At 36.8% G+C, this 16,530-nt stretch overlaps 1 non-coding gene across 1 annotated transcript; it reads left to right on the top strand.

Annotated features, from left to right (window-relative positions):
- The first annotated feature begins 15,104 nt into the window (after positions 1 to 15,104).
- Positions 15,105 to 15,240, top strand: LOC120099067 (small nucleolar RNA SNORA4). The gene has a single exon (XR_005497889.1). It is a non-coding gene; the product is annotated as a small nucleolar RNA SNORA4 (small nucleolar RNA).
- The last annotated feature ends 1,290 nt before the right edge of the window (positions 15,241 to 16,530 follow it).

Genomic DNA, 16,530 nt, shown 5'->3' on the forward strand with positions numbered 1-16,530 from the left:
CTCCCCTACTAATTTTAATATTCTTTATTTGTTTTCTAAATTTGGTGTTTTGACTATCATGTGACAGAAGTAATTTTTTTCTCTGGTCCAATCTATTTGCAGTTCCATAGGCTTCTTGTATGTTTATGAGTGTTAAGTTTGGAACATTTACTCTGTTCTATACCTATTATCCTTGGGTTTGATCTTCTCATCATGTTCTGGATTTCCTGGATGCTTTGGGTGAGGAGCCTTTACCTTTTTCATTTTCTTTGATGGTTCTGTCAATGTTTTCTATGGTATCTTCTGCCCCTGAGATTCTCTTTTCTATATCTTGTATTCTGTTGCTGATGCTTGAATCTGTAACTCCTGATCTCTTTTCTACATTTTCTATCTCCAGGGTTGTCTCCTGTTGTGATTTCTTTATTGTTTTTATTTGTCATTTTAGATCCTGGATGGTTTTGTTCAATTCCTTCACCTGTTTGGTTGTATTTTCCTATAATTCTTTAAGGGATTTTTATGTTTCCTCTTTAAGGGCTTCTACTTGTTTACCCGTGTTGTTCTGTATTTTCTTCAAGGGTGTTATTTATGTCCTTCTTAAAGTCCTTTATCATCATGAGATGTGATTTTAAATCTAAATGTTGCTTTTCTGGTGATTTGGGATATCCAGTATGTGCTTTGGTGGCTGAACTGGGCTCTGATGATACCAGGTATTCTTGGTTTCTGTTGTATAGGTTCCTGCTCTTGCCTTTCACCATCTGGTTATCTCTGGTGTTAGCTGGTCTTGCTTTCTCTTGACCCTTCTGTAAGCCTGTGTGTCAGCACTCCTGGAGACTGGCTTTTTCTCAGAGGGATCTGGGTACAGAGATCTGTGTCACAGGATCAGCTCTGGGTGCAGGCAAAAAGCAGAAGTATCCTGTCTCAGACTGCCCCTTAGTTCTTGTGTCCAGTGCCCTTCAGGTGGTTCCTCTTGGGCCGGGAATGTGAGCAGAAGTGGTGGTCTCCTCTGTCCTCTCAGGATTGTCTGCACTTCTGAAAGTCTTACTCTCTCCCCAGGGAATCTGGGTTCAGAGGGCTGTGGGACTGGGTCAGATCTGTGCACAGGCAGAAACCAGAAGTTTCCTGTCCCAGACTGCTTCTTGGTTCCTGTGTCCTGAGGGCTCCAGGCAGGTCTCTCAGAGCAGAAGTAGTGGTCTTACCTCTGTTCTCAAATGTGTCAGTGCTGCTGGAGACTTACTTTTACCTCTGGGCACAGGCAGAAACCGAGTTTGAATATTCTTAATATTAAATATAATATATGAAGCAATTGAGGACTGACCAAACAATATAAGTGGCAGAATCTACATCTGTCCTCCTTTAAGGAGTAACAATAAAATTCAGGTTTATACCTGCTTTGGTGAATCCCTGTGCTTGACAACTGGAAGTAGGAGGATGTATTCTGATTTCTAAACCAGCCTGAGCTAAGCAGTGAAAGTCTGTTTTGACAACAACAAATGCAGAAACACTAAAATGCTCTTCCTGATTACCTCCAAGCTATGTGTATATGATAAGCATGAAACAAGTGAATTTTGTGTTACGTGTTTACCCCATCATAACTGGTATTCATGGTATTATAACCTATTACATACATATCAATACATACTAAAATAAAAAGGTGAACAGAAAATCCCAAGTATTTTGAATTTGGAATATTTACCTTGTATAATATAAGGATAAAAGGCCATTTGATAATTTGATTATATAATATACCAAATGTCAATCACATGAAGAACATTGATAATTAAAATATGCTTATGTATCAGAAACGAAAATGTGTACTATTTAGTAAATATGCACATGTATACAACTAAATATTTGTGCTTTCAGTGTTGAAAGTTGAACAAAATTTATTAATATTTTTTAGTATTTTTTTCAGTTTCTTTGACCTAAGAACTGATTGATCTAAGGACATCTATACCAAATTTGACATTTACCTTTGGTAATTAGGTCTCTATCTACCATTTGAACATACCTCTAATGTAAGTGGGGTTGCAAATGTGTAAAGCCACTACAGAAATCAGTATAGTGTTTCCTCAGAATGTAGGAATAGATATACCTTAAGATCCATCTACAACTCTTGGCATATATCCAAAGGAATCTGCATCCTATGACACTTGCTCAACCACATTTGTTCCTGCTCTATTTATAATAGCCAGAAACTAGAATCAGACTAGTTCAAGGTATAAATAATGTGTGTTACATTTACACAATGGACTATTTCTCTCCTTTAAAAACATGAAATCATGAAATTCACAGGAAACTGCATAGAGCTCGGACAAAGACAATAAAACAAACAAACAAATCCTGATTGATGTAATCAATACACTAAAAGACAAATAAGGTAAGTATTTGCTTACATGTGGTTGATTCTATGTAACCACAGAGAATAGGTATAGAGCAATAAACTAGGGGAGGGGGACTTGCATTTCTTTACAAAAGGGAACTAGATTAGATTGCCATGGATATACAGGCAGAGATACTGGAAAAGGAGGATCAGACAGGGAGAACAATAGAGGGGGTAGGGAATAGGAAAAACAGTTTAAACTGAGGGCCATTTGAGAAGTTGTATGGAAACAAATGAAGTCTCCAGTCCCAGGAATGGGTTATATTTGATTGAGTTGTTAACCAAACCCCAAACAACCCAGGATATTGGCAAGGCTACCGATTGCTCTTCAAAAGTTGAAGATGGGGCTCTATTACTAAAGACAATGCCTACAAAACTCATGAAACACATAGAAGTCAAGTTGATGTCTACCTAAAGCCTTTACCCCATCATAACTGGTATTCATCGTATTAAAAGGTACTCTTTACACGCTATCAACGGAGAAAGGCAAATACAAAAACAGCAATTGCTTTGAATCCTCAGTTCTGACCTGCCTGCAAATGTGCTAGTGCAGCAGTGGCACAAAAGTTGTGCGAGCAAGCAACCAACATTTGATTGGATTTAAGGCCCATTGCATGAACCAGAACACACCCTAAAACTGCTTGGATGGCCGAGCACCAAAGATTGGATAGGCCAGAGACCTGGGGTGGGGGTGGGGGAACCAAATACTACTGTTGTCCTAAAGGAATGACAATAAAATGATTCCCGATTGTATTCAGCTATAAACATAGATTAGTGTCTTGCTCAGCCATTATCCAAGAAGCTTCCTCCTATAGTAGATGGGAACAATTACAGAGACCCACAACTGTACAGAAAGTGAATTTGGAAGACTCAGTCCTAATTGAGGTAACTCCATCAAAACACTTCCTTCAAGGTTTAGGAGACCTTGTAGAATAGGAGGAGGAAAAGATTGTAAAAGCCAGAGGGGATGGACACTGAGGAAATACAGCCCTCTAAACAGTAGGACCGATGAACACATGAATTCACAGAGACTGTGGCAGAATGCACAGGGCCTGCACGAATTTGTATCAGATAGTTTCTCAGTGCTGAGAGAGGAAGTGGAAACAAACCCCTATCTGAAATCCGTAAGCTATCTCTATTCATAATCACTTGCAAATGGAAACTTAGTTTTCTCAGAGTCTCACTGAGTATACAAACACATCTAAAGTGTGTGCTCAGTAATAGGCAGCGTCCATGAAATTAGCTCGGTGCCATTGTTGGAGATGCTCTGCTTCATACTGCTTTGTTAGGGCTTGCTTTTAATTTTTCTTTTCTTCTTTTATTCCTATTTCTCCTTATAGGCTCTTTATTTCTGGCTTTGTATTTTTATGGGATTTTTGAGTGTACAATTGCATGTTTCTGTGTCTATATGTGTTTCTTGTGTTTTTTCTTTAGCTCCCTTTCCTCTGTTGTTTTGTCTCCTTCTGTTTAGTTTGTTCTTATTTTATTTTATTTATTAAAGATCATTATTGTTTTAGGTGCCTGTTTTTATTTTAATGAGGAAGAGAAAGCATAAATTTGAGTGGGTAGGGAAGGGGAGGATCTTGGAGAAGTTGGGGTTGGAAAACTATAATCAGAAAATGTTGCATTAAAATCAATCCTCAAAAAACAGCATTCTCAGCAAAAATCAAAGAAAAAAGAAGAAAGAAAGAACAAAAGGAGGAAAGAAAGAAAAGAGAAAGAAAGTAAGTAAAGCAAGGCCTTGAAAGAAACCACCAAATTCTGTTGTTTCATGGTTTCTGCTTTAACTTCATGCTCGAGGTTTTGCTTTGACTTTTCTCATCGATGGATTGAGACCTAAAGCTATAATCAAATCAAATCTTTTACTTCCCTAAAATAAGACAAGAAAAATCACTCTGTGCTTTTTCTTTTCTTTTCTTTTCTTTTCTTTTCTTTTCTTTTCTCTTCTCTTCTCTTCTTTTCTTTTCTTTTCTTTTCTTTTAATTTACAACTGCTATAATCACCTGTATTCAAGGAGCTGCACGTTAGGGAACATACAACAGGGCTTTCTGCTGTGTGTTTAATCATCCTGGTTTTTGTATTTTCAGGTAGAGCAAACAAAATGTTCACAAACAGTGAAAATAAGAAAAAACAAAAGCCAAGGGTTTGTTCCTTCAAGTAATAGTGAAGCTGTCTTTCCCTGATAATACCAGTCCTGTCTGCTTTTCTTCTTCCTTCTTTCTTCCTTCCTTCCTTCCTTTCTTCCTTCCTTCCTTCCTTCCTTTCGTCCATCCCTCCTTCTTCTTTCTTCTTAGGAAATGGACAGTACTTTTATCTCATTAGGAGTATCAGGAAGAACATCAGAATTTCAAACTTCATCATTCAGTGGACCAAAGCACAGAAAGCGAGAGCTATTCAGAGATTGTGCTCAGTACTCTTAGACACAAGATCATAATTAAGATGTCCCTCTAAAGCAATGTCACTGACCCAGCAGCAGCAGACTCTCCCTGCCCACCAAATTGAAGCCCTTTCTAGGTCACAAGCAGGAGATAAGTGTTTATTAGTTCCGCTTTTCAGATAACCTTCCTCCTGCCTGAGAATCCCATTAAAGCTTACAGTCGTGGTTTCCACTCCTTGATTGAGCCAAACATGCATCTCTCTGCAAAGGAGCATGCTTTCAAAATGTCATTCCCTTGACTTTATATGAAATGACTACTGAAGGAAAGGCAAGCATTCTTTAAGAGAGGAAAAAACACTTTGGACTTCTTAAGCAATGGCTTCCTTCAAACCAATGGGCATTGCTGACAATTATTTCCTGCTTGCGAGAGTACCACAATCATAGTTTATGATATTTTAAAAGCATAAACCACGATTGGAAGCTTTGAGGCAGAAACTTCAGCCTCCATCAGCAGGGCACATGTTATAATTTAACTCATTTTTCACAAAGACGGTTCTAGAAAACAGCACCGGAGCAAGCTTTGACACTGTTTATGGGCCTGTCTCACAGAGCCAAGGCTTGTCCAAGGCTTGCATTTATCTTTGGAAGAACTGTAATATTGGTGTTGAATATGACCAAAATCCATTATGTAAATGTAGGAATTATAATCATGGAACCTCTTATTTTATACATGTAATTTCCCCTAATAAAATGCATTTAAGAGTCAAAACCAATGCAGGTGTATACTGCTTTATAAGTACAAAAACTAAAAAGAAACCCACTGTTGTCTCTGTCTAAAGAAATGCATAGCAAGTACAGTTTGAGAGTGAGAAGATCTTGAAGTGTACCCATACATGTATATCTTTGAAAATCTCCCATTTTTTTTAAAACTGTATGTTGATGAACTGATTCAGACATGCGCTTATATCCCAGTTCACCCCAGGGTGCTCCCTTCTGAGAAGTCATTACTCAGGTTTCAAGGCTGTTATGATTAAATTAGGTTGTGTTCACAAAATGCTACATGCAGTAGACACGCAGTTTGCAGTAAATATTATACGTAACTTCTTAAATTTGTCATAGTTTTATCAAACTGGAAAAAAATACTAGTTGTACATTTAAGGAAGATTGGACAACCACCATCCAGTGAGCAGTCAGAAGTACAGAAGAGCAAAGGCCCAGTCCTGTAGTTTTTCGTAAAATTTTATAGGCAACCACAGGCCAATCACCTTCATTGTTAACATCTTGCTGGCCTTCACTATAGTACCTAAGTAGTTGAAATACTGCAGTACTGAGAAAGAAAGGGAACCCTTCACTAGGGAGCTTTTCTGGAGATCTCTTCCAGGTTGAGGGCTCCTCCTTGGTAGCTGTTTATACAGGAATTTGTAAACAACCTCATAGTGAACTGCCTTTACTTTGTCTCCTAAAGGAAATGATGGCATCTCTTCTAGCTTTCTCCTCATTATGTGGCAAAAATAGAATTGATTTGCATGGTTTATTAATTCCTCGAATATTGCTGTGACCACTTTACCAGACAGATGTATACTCAGTCTCTACTCAGAACAGGTCATGTTTATCTTCTGTTTTGCAATCTATTATGATTTCTTAATTTTCCATGTTATACTCAGAACAAGAACTGGAAATTCATCATTGTTGAGAAGTTTGAATGTCTGGTCCATGCTCTCAGTGGAAGGAATGAAGAGAGGCAGCCATTAGCTGTCACAAATGGTCTGTGGAGTTTAGATAAGAACAGAGAAAAAGCTAAAATGATCCAAACCTGAAATCGCATCCTAACTCCGAGCAACTTTGTGATTCTTTGTCATATTTAGGCTTAGTTTTTAGACTAGATTGTGCATACTAAAGCCCTAGTATTTCATGAATGCATCACAACACATCGGTATCAGGGCTTCAGAGAAGTTTGATCAATCTTCGACCAATCTTCCTTGCTGTCCTGTCACATCTATTGTATAGAATCAACTGTCAGATTTGTTCAGGTTGTTTTTTTTTTCTTGCTCTCTCTCTCTCTTAAATACTTTGACTTCCCTTTTGCTCTCTTGCTCTCACTGCATATATATATATATATATATATATATATATATATATATATATACATATATATATATATATATATATTTCAGACCTTTTCTCCTAAATTGCTATCATGGCTTCTAAGCTCATCTCCTTTACAGTTTTCTCTGTGATTCAGCTAAGGGCCCTCGAATTGCCAGAGGCAGCTGCCTAAAGCTCAGCCCTAAGATTGCCCATTATGAGAGAAAATAGATTAGAGCTAGGAGATAAAAGGAGATGTAAAGTTGACAGACAACCAGAAGTAGGCTTCTGAGTTTAATCTTTGTAAGTAAGCTAACAACCGTTAGAGTTAAGAATTTTGGGTGGATATGTGTGCCTTACAAGAAAGAATGATAAAAATGCCAGCAAGAGAGCATATTGAGATGGGTCTACAGGTCTTTCTAGTGCCATCCATTCTTTAACTGGAAGTGAAAAATGGAGACATGCACTTCTCATTAATCCAATTTAATTTGTATTTAATTTAATTAAATAGGTTGCTCAAAGAGAAAGAGAATAATGATGTAGAGTTCGGATTCTGTTTCAGAATTTAGTTATTAGTGCATTACTGGCTAGGTAAGATTAAGTACTTTTTAATTTCTTACATTGATATTACCATATATATATATACATATATATATATATATATATATATATATATAAACACAGAAGAGTATGTTTTACAATGTGGTACATTAGTAATAATTAGTGATTTTTATTTATCAGATTCTGTTAGAAACACTACTAATAAACCTTGTTTAGAATGGCATTATGTTCTGACATTGTATTATATATATATATATATATACATATATATATGTACAAAATTTAGTCATGTATAATTTAATCATGTATAAAATTAGTTATATATAAATAATTTTATACATGATTAAATTATTGCATACTTAAATAACTTGCCTCAAATTATACACCTAGCCTATGATAAAATTAGAGTTCAAAGCAGTGGTCACATTTAGAGTATGATTTTATATTCTATGCTATGTCCCTGCTAATGGCAGCCATACTGTATGCCTAACTTCAGCACAGAATTGATTATGTCCCCAGAACTGCTGTGAGAGTGACCCTGGGAGTCAGCAACTTCTACATACTACCATGTATTTTACCCGAGTTGTGTTTCTGGTATTAACCACTATTGAGAAAGTGAAGCATCATTGAAAATTATGCACCTTTTCTTAATTGTTTATACAGCTAGATGCACCAAAGCAAAGACAGAGGTAGTTGTTCTGCAAACGTCTGGTCATTTCTTATCTGAAGACTTAACACATCCTTCTGAAATTGTTAGAAAGAATCCTACACACAGTTTACAAGAGATTGGTCAGTTCACTAATGGGACAATAATTTGGGAAAAAAATAGAGGATTTTTCTTTCAGAATATTGGTTAGAATGTACTTTGAATTCATCCTGAGGGAACTATACTTGAACAGCTAATTAGGGTAAATACTCTGGCAGTGATTAGGGCCCACCACTTAGGAAAAGATTCAAATGTTTCTGGCAGAAAGAGATTTCCTTCTGGGATTTTATTTAGCTTTTGACTATTGATCAGATGTTTTAGTGTGTCTACCATTATTGGACTACAGATGGGGAACTGGACAATTTCAAAAAATACATGCCTGAAAATCATCGGTAGGACTATGCAAATTAGCTGTCTCCGTTTCTCCTAAGGACTTAGGCTCTAAGGTTCACTTACAACAGCTATCTAATTGATAACAACCTCAGCACTGCAACAGCCAGTCATGATTCTTTAATATGTATTTGCTTCTGAATTTTACTCTTGAGAGGAGAACATACTTGTAAAAATGTTCTGTTTTAAAATGTGTGGATATGAGCATGGAAAGTGCTAGAACATGGACATGGAAGGGAGTAAGTGATGTAATTACATTTTATTTTATTTTTAGTTTATTCATGCATATTCTATACCCTGATTACAGTTTCACCTCCCTTCACTCCTCCCTGCTTCCTTTATCTAGTCTCTTCCCCAGATCCACTCCTCCTCACCTTCTCCATTTTCCTTCCAAAAAAGCAGGCTTCCTTGAGATACCAACTGAATATCACATAGAAAGATACAAGAAGACTAGGCACAAATCCTCATACCAAGGCTGGACGAGACAGTCCAGTAAGAGTAAAACGGTCATAAGAACAGGGAAAAGAGTCAGACACCTCTTCTTATCCCCTACACACACACACACACACACACACACACACACACACACACACACAGACACTCACAGTTAGGAGTCCTGCAAGAATACCAAGTATACAATCATAGCATACATGCAGCGGATCTAGCTTGGATCCATGTGAGCTTTATGATTGTCCTTCAGACTTCATGAGCACTATAGGCATTGCGTAGTTGAATCTATTTGCTATGTTCTCCTGGTGTCCTTGACCCCTTTGTTTCTACATTCTTCCCACCCTGTCTTCTGGGGGGGGGTTCCAACTAGAACTTCAGGTAGTATATTGAATAGATATGCAGAAAGTATACACTCTTGTCTTGTTCCTGATATGAGTGCAATTGCTTTGAGTTTCTAACTAGAGCAATGACACAACTGAAGGAGACCAGGGGAAACAAGTTGGAAAGGAAGTAGACAAAGTATTCTTAGTAGTTCCAGGGAACTACTATAGCTGAGAATCACCATTTGTGAAGTGTCTGGAGACAAGATTAACTCAAATAAATCAGTAGCCTTCCAATATATGAATGATAAACAAGCTAAGAAAGAAATAAGAAAAGAACACCCTTCACAATAGCCACAAAGAATATAAAATATCTTGCTGTAACTCTAACCAAACATGTGAAAGACTTATTTGACAAAATCTTCAAGTCTTTGGCGAAAGAAGAAAATGGGAAGATCCTCCATATTAATGGATCAGTAAGATCAGCATAGTAAAAATGGTCATCTACCAAAAGCAATCTATGGAAATAATATAATCCCCACCAAAATTCTAATAGAATTATTTACAAACCTTGAAAGACCAATATTCAACTTTGTTGGGAAAAACGAAAAACCCAGGATATCAAAAAATTTTCTGGAAAATAAGAGAAAAAATCCAGAGGTATCACCATTCCTGATTTCAGACTGTACTACAGAGAAATAGTATAAAAACTGGTTCACAATTGGCATAAAAACAAACAGATTGAAAAATGGAATTGAATCAAAGACCTAGGTGTAAATATATATATATATATATTTATATATATTATATTTATATATATACTTGATATTTTTATAAAGAAATGAGAAATATACAATGGAAAAAAAGATTCTTGAACGAATGGTGCTGGTCCAATTGGATTTCTGCATGTAGAAGGTGCAAAGAGATGCAATAAAATACAAGTCTAAGTAGATCAAAGACCTCAACATAAAACCAACTACCACTGAACCTGATAAAAGATAAAGTGTGGAATAGCCTTGAATGCATGGGTACAGCAGATAACTTCCTGACAGAACATGAAGAACACAGGGACTAAGATCAACAATTAGTAAATGGGATCTCAGGAAACCACAAAGGTTCTATAAGACAAAGGTCAAAACATCAGCATGCAGAATGGGAAAGGAATTTTCAGTATTCATCTGACAGATGTATAATTATGTTTTAATTAAAATAATTAAATTTCATTTGCAAGTTTTTAATGAGAATATGTCAATGTATCTTTTGAACAGAGTGGCTATCCCAGGTTAGAAATAGCTATTTGAAGTTTTCAGGAACACCATGGTGGAAAACAGAACAACATGTACAAATAGTAGGATTCCTGAGCTTGCAACTGACTATGACAGATTCATCAGCCTTTTGGGCTAAAGAACAGTACTTCAACAGTTGTTTCTGCCTGTCTCTGGCATGCATATGATCACTGCTCACAGTAGCTAGATGTATCATGCTGTTACCTAGCTTTCTTATGCTTTCACTACATTAATTGATGTATTGGTTATTTTAGAAATATCAAAAGATGATGAGGAATCTGCTGTTCTATTTCAGAATGGAATGAAGATCACTACAACTAATGCAATAGACTTCCAGAAGTTGCCTACAGAATGGGAGGGAATATAACAACCACTCCTATCAATTTTTCCATGATAAATATCAGAATTTTTGTATTGTCCTGCTTTGATTTTTGCAGGGATATCAATATTAGGAACAAAAAACTTTGTAGCTAGCTCTTTCTAAAGTATAATCAACCTATAATGTTTTGATGTGTAAGTCAATTTTAAATTGTTTTCTAAATAGCCTACCTTCAGAAAAAAATCTGTAATTAAAAAAAAAAACTATTTCTCTTCTTTATCTTTGGGTGAGTTTGAGGTCAAATATGGATGGGTCTTGCTTTCTGAACAACTTTACTATTATGCCAATAGACTCTAAAGTGTCTATCTATATCAGCAGTTCCTCACATGATAAATAAATAAATATATAAGCTATGAAAGTCTACCTTTGAAATCAGCCTGGGTAGGCTCTGGGAAATGAGCAGTTCAAACAAATTTATTAAAAAAGGGTCTTGTGATAGAGCTTGAAAACTACCACTTAGAAAAATACATGTACTTTACCCAGAATTTCAGGTGTTACTATTATATCTACATCCATATCAGAAACAAAATATTATTTGAAAAGCAGTGAAATTACTTTGGATTGAGAATCTTATTTAATATTTCTGGAAAAGTTACCAATAGGATAGGTAACTCTTAAAACTGCAGTGGAGAAAATATAGGTAAAATTTCCAATTCTTGATTTAAAGAAAAATTTACTATTAGTGTCAGAACTTAGAAAGTCAAAAGTTTTCTTTTTATTTGTATTTCAAAGACAGGAAGGGTATTGGAGTCAACTTCCCTTAACATCAAAGATTTGAAAGAAATAAAAAATAAATAAAATAATACTACTATCTATGTATGGGTCTGTGTTGGCTGGTTGCTGATCACGGCCTCCTGGAGAGGAATTAGGGGAGTTTGAAGGTGCTTATCCCACAGGGCTATGGGGAAGTTCAGAGATACTGCTCAAGGAGTGGGGGGGGTGAGAAAGCACAGTCTGAGATGTGGGAAAGCCAGAGCTGGTTCAGGGGTACACAGGTCTGTGACGAGGCTGAGGCTGAGGCTCTGAGATTCTCAGACTCTTGGACATCCAGATGCGCTTGAGTCCCAAGGAAAAGCAGAGCTGCAGCTGGGGGACAGCATTTATCCTTGGGGGGAAGGGATAAGGGGAACGGGGAACTCCAGCTTGTCCCAATGGTGATTGTCCTTAGCTTGGTAGAGACAGGCTTGGTTATGGCCAGGAGCACAGAGAGACCTTCTAAGGGAGAATTAAACTGATGCCCTTTAGGCGAATGCTCTCTCCATGGCTGCTCACTACAAATCTTGATAAAAGAGACAGTCTATGGTTCTAAACAGTTTACTGGCTGTTCGTGATGAAAAATGGAGGAGAAAAACCATACCGCCCTTCTCAGGGTGAGCCTGAGATTAAATATCTTTTGCAGGGAGGAATTTCTGGGAAAGGAAGCTTATTGTCTAAGCCCTCCGGGACTCTAGGACTACTCAACAACATGGAGAACTGTGTGTTGGCCCAGTGTCACCATAGGACACCATTTCTTTTATGTTAGCAATGTGACACATTTTCCAAGTCAGGAGTCTGGCAGGGAGTTGGGAGTCACCTAAGTCTCAGGTGTGTACCCTTCGAGTTTTTGGGTCTAAACCTGCTCTACTTTACCAAACTTCCTGGCCTGGTTTTACTCCCACATCTATGAACAAGCAATATTTTGTGCAATAGACTAGGGTTCAAAGGTGAATAATACATATTAATTAACCTCATGGAGTTTGTTTTATTTGACTACTGTCTTATAAGCAAATAAGTGTGAAACAAAATTGAAACCAAGACTATCCTAATGGAGGGTGAGGCCAGAAAAGAATACATTAAAGTCAGAAGGGTTAGTTGGAATTTTTAGACTTGTGTTATGGATCATTATATAGGAATAATTTTTGGGCAAAATGACAATATGCATGTAGCTGTGAATGTTGGAAGGAGAGGAATGCATTTAATGAAGTGTGGGTAGTGTGATGTAAACCATCCATTACTTGGTTTCTGTTCCTAGACAAATTATGACTATAATTCAGTACATATTCAAGACAGGTTTGGATAAGAGTTAATTTGCCCCATCTATTGCTAGTCCCTGTGACTTGGGGTTTTACTGCTGTGAACAGACACCATGACCAAGGCAACTCTCATAAAGACGTACATTTAATTGGGGTTGTCCTATAGTTTCAGAGGTTTGGTTCATTATCGTCATGGTGAAAAGCTTGGCAGTTTGCAGATAGCCATGGTACTCAATGAGCCCAGAATTCTCCATCTTGATCTGAACGCAGCTAGGAGAATACTTTTCTCTACAGACAGGCCGGAGGCTTTCTTCTGCACTGGGGACAGTCTCAGCATAGGAATCCCACTTACACAGTGACATATTTCCTCCAACAAGGCCACGCTTCCTTCAACAAGGACACACTTCCTAATAGTGCCACTCCATATGGCCAAGCATTCAAACATATGAATCTATGTCGCCAAACGTAACCAACCACACATACTACCTTCTGGAATTACTCTAATGTCTTTTCTTTTTGTATACTCTTCTCTTTAGGAAACCTTGTGAGTGCCTTGGAACAGACAGTGGCTAGGCCCCACCCCTGCCATCTCTAAGAACCTCTAAACACTAGGCTCTGCCAACAGAACACTCTAAGGGACATAAAGATCAAACCCATCTCCTCAAGATGCAGGTTGCCAACCTTAGCTCTACAGCCAAAATAAATAAATAAATAAATAAATAAATAAATAAATAAATAAATAAATAAATAAGCCAAATCAGGCCACATGACATTCCACCAATAGTAGACCACCCAAAGCTGCTGCTTCTGGTCCAAACACAGGCAACCATCCTCCTGTGTTTTTCCAATAAATCTCTTGTGTGAGGTTTGTTGTGTTGTGATGTGACTTTGGTATTTCTTGGCTCCTGTCTCTCTTGCATGGGGAATAATTTCAAAGCTGTAATGCTAAAAAAACTTCCCCTGCTCTACCCCTTTCAAACCACTCTGCTGAGTACTTTGGTACATATTTTCTCAGTTCCAGATCTGCAACTTAGGTCCCATCATCATTTGTTTGACACCTTAAGGACAAAATAATGAAGACTACCTCTGGACTGTATGTAAACTTGTGCATTTACATGTCTTCTTCATTCAACCATCGGGTTTTGTGGTAAAGTGTGCTTCGGAATATCCAGCCTCTGTTGCCACTGATAACAATGGAACCACCATTTTGTCAAGTCTCTTCTTTCTTCCCTGATAATGCCAATGCACTGAGATTACCTTTATGCCATGTACACTGCAGCATTCATGGAAGTCCTGGGACTTTATACACATTTAGCTCTTCCTATGATCTCTAATGTGATCTAACTCATTTCTATCATCTTACTATACTTGGTCTTTTCACTTCCTCCTTGAGTCTATGGTATGTTATTTCTATTTCCATAGTGAATCAAGATAGGTCTTGTATGAGGTCTTTTTCTGGGATGGCTTTTCCTGGCTTTAAACAGGAATACTTTTCTAAAAATTATTTCTTGATTCAAATTTTATCTCAAGTGTAATCTTTCTTGAAAGGACTTATTTGACCATTTTGTAGATCAACATCTTTAAAATCTTATCAATGTCAGCTACTATACTCCAGGTGATCCTGTTGTTTCCCGTTATTACATTCATTTCTATTTTTATTTGTTTGCTTGCTTGAGTCTTACCTTCACTATAAGGTTAAAGGTTATTCATTTTTTCTTTCTTTTCACGTTGAACTGCATATTGAAGGAATCTTCTATTTGTTAAGTTCAACAAATGAAAACTGCAAGCCATCCTTTCAAATAAACATTGGGTTGTATTTTGACTCCAGACCTGCTAAACATCAGCCATGTGGCTGTTTAAACTTGAGTTAAAATGTATTACATTTAAACATATCAATAAGTGTACATTATTTTTGAACCATATTCTAAGTGCTAACAAATCACAAGTACAGAGATAAAACATTGGCATCAAATTTCTATTCAGCAATGCTCTATTCTTGAGAATGAGTGCTTGTGCCATTGGAAAAGATTAAATGTTAAAGAGAAAACAAGTCAAAACAAAACAAAACAAAAAAACAAACTAGACAAACGAAAACAAAAACAAAGCAACGTCAAAAACATTCTAACCAACTTAGATTAAGTGGAAGAGTTTGAAAACCATTGGGGTTTCTTTTTAAACTCATTTAAATAAGATGAAATTCAGGTTTTATTAAATAACCTTAACCAATTCAGGCTATTTGGCAAAATGAGTAAGACCACACTCCACAGTGGACTATACCACTTAGTATTGTTCATTACTATACTGTTGCCTATATTGATTGCAGGGTCATCTAGATTTTGAATTATATTAAACAACTTCTCTGTTTCAGAAGAAAAAAAATAAGATGAAATTTTAGCTCTGGAGAAGGTTTATTAGATATACAGCCTGGAGGTGGGTTTTTGGATTTTGACCTCCCAATGTCCCATTCGAAGCTGCACATAATTATTCTTGAGGTTATAATTAAATGTGTTTTGTATCCTCCAGTAGCTAAAGGTTTCATAGGACTCACAGAAGATATAGTCCTTGATCTCAAAAATAACTTTTAAGACTCTTTTCAAACTGTATTTAAGAACAAGAGCATGTTGCAAAACCTTTACTAAAAGACTTCATGATGATGGATGACTCTGAGGAAGTCTGTGTGACAGAACCCACTATTTCAAAGTATTTACTTGTCTTTTTAAATTTAAAAATAGAAAAAAATGACCTGTCCTATTTAGTTTGCAAAACTTCAGAAGTGCTACAGATTAAATTTCTAACAATTGTAGTCATGTTTTATTAGAGCCTTAGCTAAGGGCTTGTCAGAATTTTTGCAGGCTGGTGTATCTTCTAGCTCATTCGCAAGTTGCATTAAGACAGCCCTCCTCGTCTAGCAACCAGTCAGAGCTGATTGCATGGTGCCCGAGACAATAATTTAAAAGAATGCATTTGCTGCATCTGAATACAAATGTAGCCATGAAGCTTGTTTTCTTTTAACTGAAGTCAAGTGACAGGATGGGACACTGCTTGTGTGAGGAAAATGCAATCAGGATTGAGAGCATTCTTCTGTTCCCCAGGCAACATATATGCTGAGGGGCAGCAAGAGGAGAAGAGAAGGATCTGCTGTGATTGTTGAAGCTTTGGCTGAACTTTCCAGAATGAGAATCTGCAGGTGGGTCCCAGCTAGGCAAGGAGACTGGCTTGATATTTGGAAATATAAAATCACATGGGAAATGGTTTCTCAAGCTGTTTTCATGTTTCCTGGCTTGCAATGTCAAGGATTTCAAGCAAACAGAGCTTGGATCAGTCCACTTGATAGGAATTCATGAATTTTATTACCTTATATTCATATTCCTGATAGTGTTGATATGGCTTCACAATTTTTGTTTTAAATAAAACAATTTGTATTCAAAATATGGGTCCAGTTATTATATAAAGAATTGAGAAAATTAATGCAGGTCAATTGAAAAAATGTATAAATTCATACATTTGTTCCTATAAATTCATGAACTAAAATTCTGGTTAAGTTTTAAGTAAATTTGGAATTATTCTACCCCTAGACCTATGACTTTAATTTTTAACTTCACAAA

Source organism: Rattus norvegicus, chromosome 20, assembly GCF_036323735.1.
Source record: "Rattus norvegicus strain BN/NHsdMcwi chromosome 20, GRCr8, whole genome shotgun sequence".
Lineage (NCBI taxonomy): Eukaryota > Metazoa > Chordata > Mammalia > Rodentia > Muridae > Rattus > Rattus norvegicus.